This window comes from Panthera pardus, unplaced genomic scaffold (genome assembly GCF_024362965.1).
Source record: "Panthera pardus isolate Hobbes unplaced genomic scaffold, ASM2436296v1 HiC_scaffold_16, whole genome shotgun sequence".
In the NCBI taxonomy this organism is placed as follows: Eukaryota; Metazoa; Chordata; class Mammalia; order Carnivora; family Felidae; genus Panthera; species Panthera pardus.
Genome location: NW_026526721.1, coordinates 36395728 through 36401727, shown reverse-complemented (window position 1 = coordinate 36401727; position 6000 = coordinate 36395728). Strand labels below are relative to the sequence as shown.

The 6000-nt window shown below is 33.7% G+C and overlaps 1 pseudogene; it reads right to left on the bottom strand.

Moving 5' to 3' along the window:
- Window positions 1-1185: 1185 nt before the first annotated feature.
- On the bottom strand, window positions 1186-1628 carry LOC109254315 (60S ribosomal protein L26-like; annotated as a pseudogene).
- Between the last annotated feature and the right edge of the window lie 4372 nt (window positions 1629-6000).

The following is a 6000-nucleotide window of genomic DNA, read 5'->3' as shown; positions in this document are numbered from 1 at the left end:
TTGCCATTAAAAACATTGCTAACAAAGATCATTGATATCATGCAAAACTTAACTATACTTTATAAATAAAGTTATGCAAGACATTTATCACAGGCACTCGATATCTTTTCATCTCAAAAATATTTTTAGAACAATTATTAAATTCAAAACCATTAGTAAATTGTGTTTTCATCAGGATTATAGCTTTTAAGTTGAATCTTGATTTAATTTTCTCCAGATGAGATGAATTACTTTTCCACGTATATGCATGTTATAGTACGTATAGTACGTATTGAAATTTTTAAAATATATATTAATCCTCTCTTAAACAATATCTGTGATACTGTGGCTGGGAATTGATGTTTTTATTGATACCTTCAGTTCCAAGTAAGAATTGGTCAGACAAAAGTTATTGAATGAATAGATTTTAAATGAAATTCACCTAGTTATTTGCTAATGGACGTCAGTAAGGAGATATCTATGGGCTGCCTCAGCCTTCTGGAAAGTGTTAAACTTTTCTTATGATAACTAATCTAATAACGACCAACAATAGAATGGAAGATTTCATCACAACCTAATAACGAAAACTTTCGTTTTCACAACATTCATTTTGCTCAGCTCACACTTATCAAAGGGCAACCGTCAGATGTCTGCATATCTCAATATTTTCTTAACCTAACAGTAATACAAAATGCAGGCCAAAGTAAAATGTAGGTCACAGTTGATGCTTCTAAACATGTCTTGGCACAAATATTAGAAAAATATCTACTTCTGAAATCATGAGAAGAAAATTAAGCAGAAACATGTTCATCATTTCAATAAACATCATTCAGATGTTTGTTCTTATTTTTTTTTGTACATGAAAAGGACAGAAATGTATTTGCTTATAATAAACTTTGCTCCGTCCCCAACTACTTTCTCAAAGACCTTTTATGAAATTTATTCCATTTCTTCTTTGAAATTTGATACAGTTTATAACCATCTGGGGATATTTTCTTTGTGAGAATAATTTGATTATGAGTTCTTTTTAAAGAATATATAGCTATTCAGATGTCTACTTTTTTAATTTTGGTAAGCTGTGTTTGTAGGAATTGTCTGTTCTATTCAAGTTATTGAACTTATTTTGCAAATAGGTGTTCATAATATTTTTCACTTTATCTTTTTTTTTCGTTCTGTTTTTTATTTAAAGTCGTATATAAGATGACTTTATTCCTGCATCTTCTCAATTGTTGCTTCCTTATATTTGCCCTTTTCCTTTCCCACTTGGTGAGATTTGCCTTTATATTCAAGGATCTTTTTGCAGTTAGTTTTAGTCTAGTGATAACCACCTTGCTAGGGTGAATGCCCACATGGACATTTGTGCCATCTACCGTCTCTCGCTGCACTTGTTCAATGTAGATGATGTATTTCTTCCTGCACACCTGGACTAATTGCCAATTTGTGTGTTTTCACAAAACTTGTATATCATCATCCTTTCAAATGGGCATGGGTAGAACATTGTACTTCTGTATCAGCTCTTTGCAAAGAGCAGAAAACATAATCTTGCTGCAAATGTAGGAAGGTGAATTTAAATGCCTGTTACAGTTCTTGCTTGAGTCAGAAGTCACAAAGGGATTGAAATTTATTTTGGCTGCCGGTGCTTCCTTCATCCATGGCTGCAAAAGAAAAGAGCTCACTTTATCCTTTTAATGTCTGTGAGATCTATGGTAATATCTATCCTCTCTTACATTTCCTATTTTCCTTTTTCTCTGTTTCTTTTTTTGCTTAGTCTCTAAGGGATTATTTAATTTCGTTAAACTTTTCAAAGTACTACAATTTTTATTCTACATTTTCTCCAATACTTGTTATGGTCAGTCTTTTTAATTTAGCCATACTAGTGAGTGTTAATAACTAATTACATTGAACATTTTTATATGTTTGATTGCAATCCATATTCTTATAACAGCAAGTAATGTTTAATGAGAAGATAGCAGCACTACACGAGCATTTTGATTTAATTATAAGAAATTATTTATGAAAAAACTGAAAGGACAGATATTAAATACAGAAATAGTGGTTTTTAAAAATTCTCAACAACTGGGGCATCTTGGTGGCTCAGTTGGTTGAGCCTTCAAAACCAGCTCAGGTCATGATCTCACAGTGAGGATCATGAGTTCGAGCCCAGGCATCTGGCTTGCTGCTGTCAGCACAGAGCCCACTTTGGATCCTCTGTCCTCCTCTCTCTCCACCCCTCCCCGACTGGCACTCTCTCTCTCTCTGTCTGTTTGTCTCAAAAATAACAAATAAACATTAAAAAATTCTCAATAACAAAAACAATGAAATGTATTACTTAGAGAGAGGGAGAGAGAGAAAAAGATGGAGAGAAAAACAGAGAGAAAGACTGGATATGTAATATATTTATTGATTTAAGCACTAAAGGGAGGCTACCTAAATTACCTTGATATGTTATATTTGTATATGTATGTGCTAAGATATATTTTAGTAATAATTTTATACATTTGCATGACTAATTTACTATTTTTTATCTTCTTTCCAGAGTATTTCATCTGTGAAACCTTGACTATAATGAGACTATGCCCACCCTGTATTTTTCACTTCATTTTCAGGTAGTTTCTTATATATATCTTTTTCTTTATAAACTACTTACCTAAACCCTAAATTAATTTATTTCTAAAATATTAGACTTTTTACAACTGAAGTAAATTTCAGATGATTGTTAACTTAAGAATGGTAGTTTTTATTATTTTTTGTACAAGATGTTAATGTTAATTATCATATGTATTTTTCCATAGACCAAGATTGATTTCAACCAGCTACTTTTCAAATTTTACCTTAAAACAGGCCTTTTTGGGAACACTGACAACTGCATTACCTGTGGAGGTGAGGTAAGTCTCAGGAATTCATAAAATATGGCTTCATATCTGACCTGTGCTTTTCAGCCATTTGAAGAAGATGAGCAACTGATGGGCCATGTGCCTTGTTGATAGCAGGCCTCAGTTGGTTTCCTGTTGTTCCCCACCGAGTTCGTAAATCTCATTTATTCTGAAGGACTGTGAAGAGGGATTAAGCCTTCCTGAGAGCAGCAGTGTTGTAAATCAGAGGGCAAAACTAGAAAAATTATCTGTTCTTGCATTATTGGTGCTTGATATTTCCTGGAATATTGACTCAAATTTATTGACTAATGACTGTCTTCTTATGCCTTTAGTTCTTATGCCTTCCTAATACATTTTCTCACTGTTCACTGTTTAGTTTCCAGGCTGTCCAGTGACTTAATTAAATCTTGGAGAATACTTTATTTTCTCCTTCCTCTAAAATGTAATTGTACATTGGTATTAATAGCTCATCTGTTACCCTCTGAAGCAACACAGAATAAACCTAAGCTCTTACTCATGTGGAACATCTTAAATGGTATCAATGCAATGATCAAGTTGCCCTCTAGGTCTTATTTTCAGACTAAATACAACCTGTTTCTTCAACTTTTCTTAACTAGACATAATTTCCTACAACTGAGGTCACCTTTGCTGAGAGTATTCTCCTTGTTCACTGTTCCTCCCAAAGTATGTGTGGAGGGTTTCCTTTTCTCCACATCCTCACCAATATTTGTTATCTCATGCCTTTTTGATGACAGCCACCTCAGTAGGTGTGAGGTAATGTCTCATTGTGGTTTTGATTTGCATTTCTCTGAACATTCATTGAACATCTTTTAAATGTGCTGTCGGCCATTTGTATGTCTGTTTTGAGAAAATGTCTATTCAGTTCCTCTGCCCAGTTTTTAATCAGAATGTTGGTTTTTACTGTTGTTGTGGTTGATTTGTATGAATTCATTATATATTTTGGATATTAACCCTTTATCAGATATATTATTTGCAAAGATTTTTCCTATGTCCTAGGTTCCTTTTTATTTTGTTGATTCTTTCTTTTGCTTTGTAGAAGTATTTTAGTTTGATGTGTCCTGCTTATTGATTTGTGCTTCTGTTGCTTGTGCTTTTGGTGTCATATGAAAAAAATCATTGCCAAGACCAGTATCAAGGAAATTTTTCCCTGTTTTTCTTAAATTTCTAGGAACTGTGTGGTTTCAGGTTTTATGGTTAAGTGTTTAATCAATTTTGGATTGATTTTTTGAGTGGTGTAAATTGGAGTCCAGTATCATTTTTCTGTATGTGGATATCCAGTTTTCCCATTTATTGATGAGCCTATCCTTTCCCATTGAATACTCTTGGCTTCCTTCTAAATATTAGTTCACTGTATACGCAAGGGTTTATTTCTGGGGTTTGTGTTCTATTCCCTTAACCTATGTGTCCATTTGTATGCCAGTCCCATACTGTTTTGATTACTATAATTTGGTAGCATACTTTGATATAAGGAAGGAAGTATGATGCCTCCAGCTTTGGTCTTTTGTGGTTCCTTTTAGTGCACTGTTGGTGGGAATCTGAATTAGTGCAACCACTGTGGAAAATAATATGGAGGCTCCTCAAAACATTAAAAATAGGACTACCATCAATATTTCACTTCTTTTATATATCCAAAGGAAATGAAAACATAACCTTGAAGACATCGACACACATGTTTATTACACCATTATCATAATAGCCAAGATATGGAAACAACCTAAGTGTTCAATAATGGATAAATGAATAAAGATGTAGTACACACACACACACACACACACACACACACACACACACACACATGGAATATTATTTAGCCATGATGAAAAAGGAAATTCTACCATTTGTAAGAACATGGATGGAATTTGAAAACATTATGTTAAATGAAATAAATCAGAAAAAGGACAAATGTTATATGATATCACTTTTGTGTTAGAATCTTTAAAAAAGCTGAACTCATAGAAACAGAGAATAGAATGGTGTTTACCACAGGCTGGGGGAGCATGGTGAAAGAAATGGGGAGATGTTGGTCAAAGGGTACAGACTTCCAGTTATAAATGAATAAGTTTGAGGGATACAATGCACATCATGGTGATTGTGGTTAACAATACTGAATTAAGGGCACCTGGGTGACTCAGTCGGTTGAGCATCTGACTCTTGGTTTTGGCTCAGGTCATGATCCCAGGGTTGTGGAACTGAGCTCTGCATTGGGCTCTGTGCCAAACATGGAAACTGCTTGGGATTCGCTCTCTCCCTCTGCCCCTCTCCCCAACTCATGCTCTCTCTCAAAAAAAAAAAAAAAGAAAAAAAAAAACACAATACAGGATTATATACTTGAAAGTTGCTGAAAGAGTATATCTTAAACATTATCACCAAAAAAAAAAAAAGAAAGAAAGAAAGAAAGAAAGAAATGGTAATTATGTGATGAGATGATGAGATGGACGTGTTAGCTAAAGGTAAGGTAGTAATCATTATGCGATATGTAAATGTATCAAATCAACAAGCTGTACATCACTTACACAATATATGCCAATTATACCTCAAATGAAGTTGAGGGAAAATTATATATGAACTACTCAATAAATATTTCAGATAAATTCTCAAAATATCAGGTTAAAAAGAATAGATATGGGGCTATAGCCCCATCAAGCAGTCAACCTTTTAGAATTAAACAATCAAAAAAGACACTTAAGGACTGGCACATTTGAAGAGCTTACTGATTCTTAAAAACATTACATTTCTGAGAAAGGAATCTTCAATAGGATTATCAGTATCTGGAAATGCACTATTAAGAGTGTAGGAGATGAACTAGAACTTGAAATATGAGTAGGTTTTAATAATGACTTAAAGTGCTATTTAGTAACAAGGACATTTATTTCAAATAAAATCATCCTACTCAATGTCCCTTCTGTTTGATGTGTGTACAAGTGAAAAGTGGTGAGGAGAGCATGGATTGGCATGTGGCAGCACAGCAGGTGCTAAACAAACACAACACACTGTGCTCTTGCACCAAATATCACGAAAAAACACCTTCTCCTACTTTCCATATGCACAGAAAAGTAATAAATTATGGATTATTTTCCTATACAATACAATAAATGAAGTCCCACATTTTAAGACTATCTGGGTATAT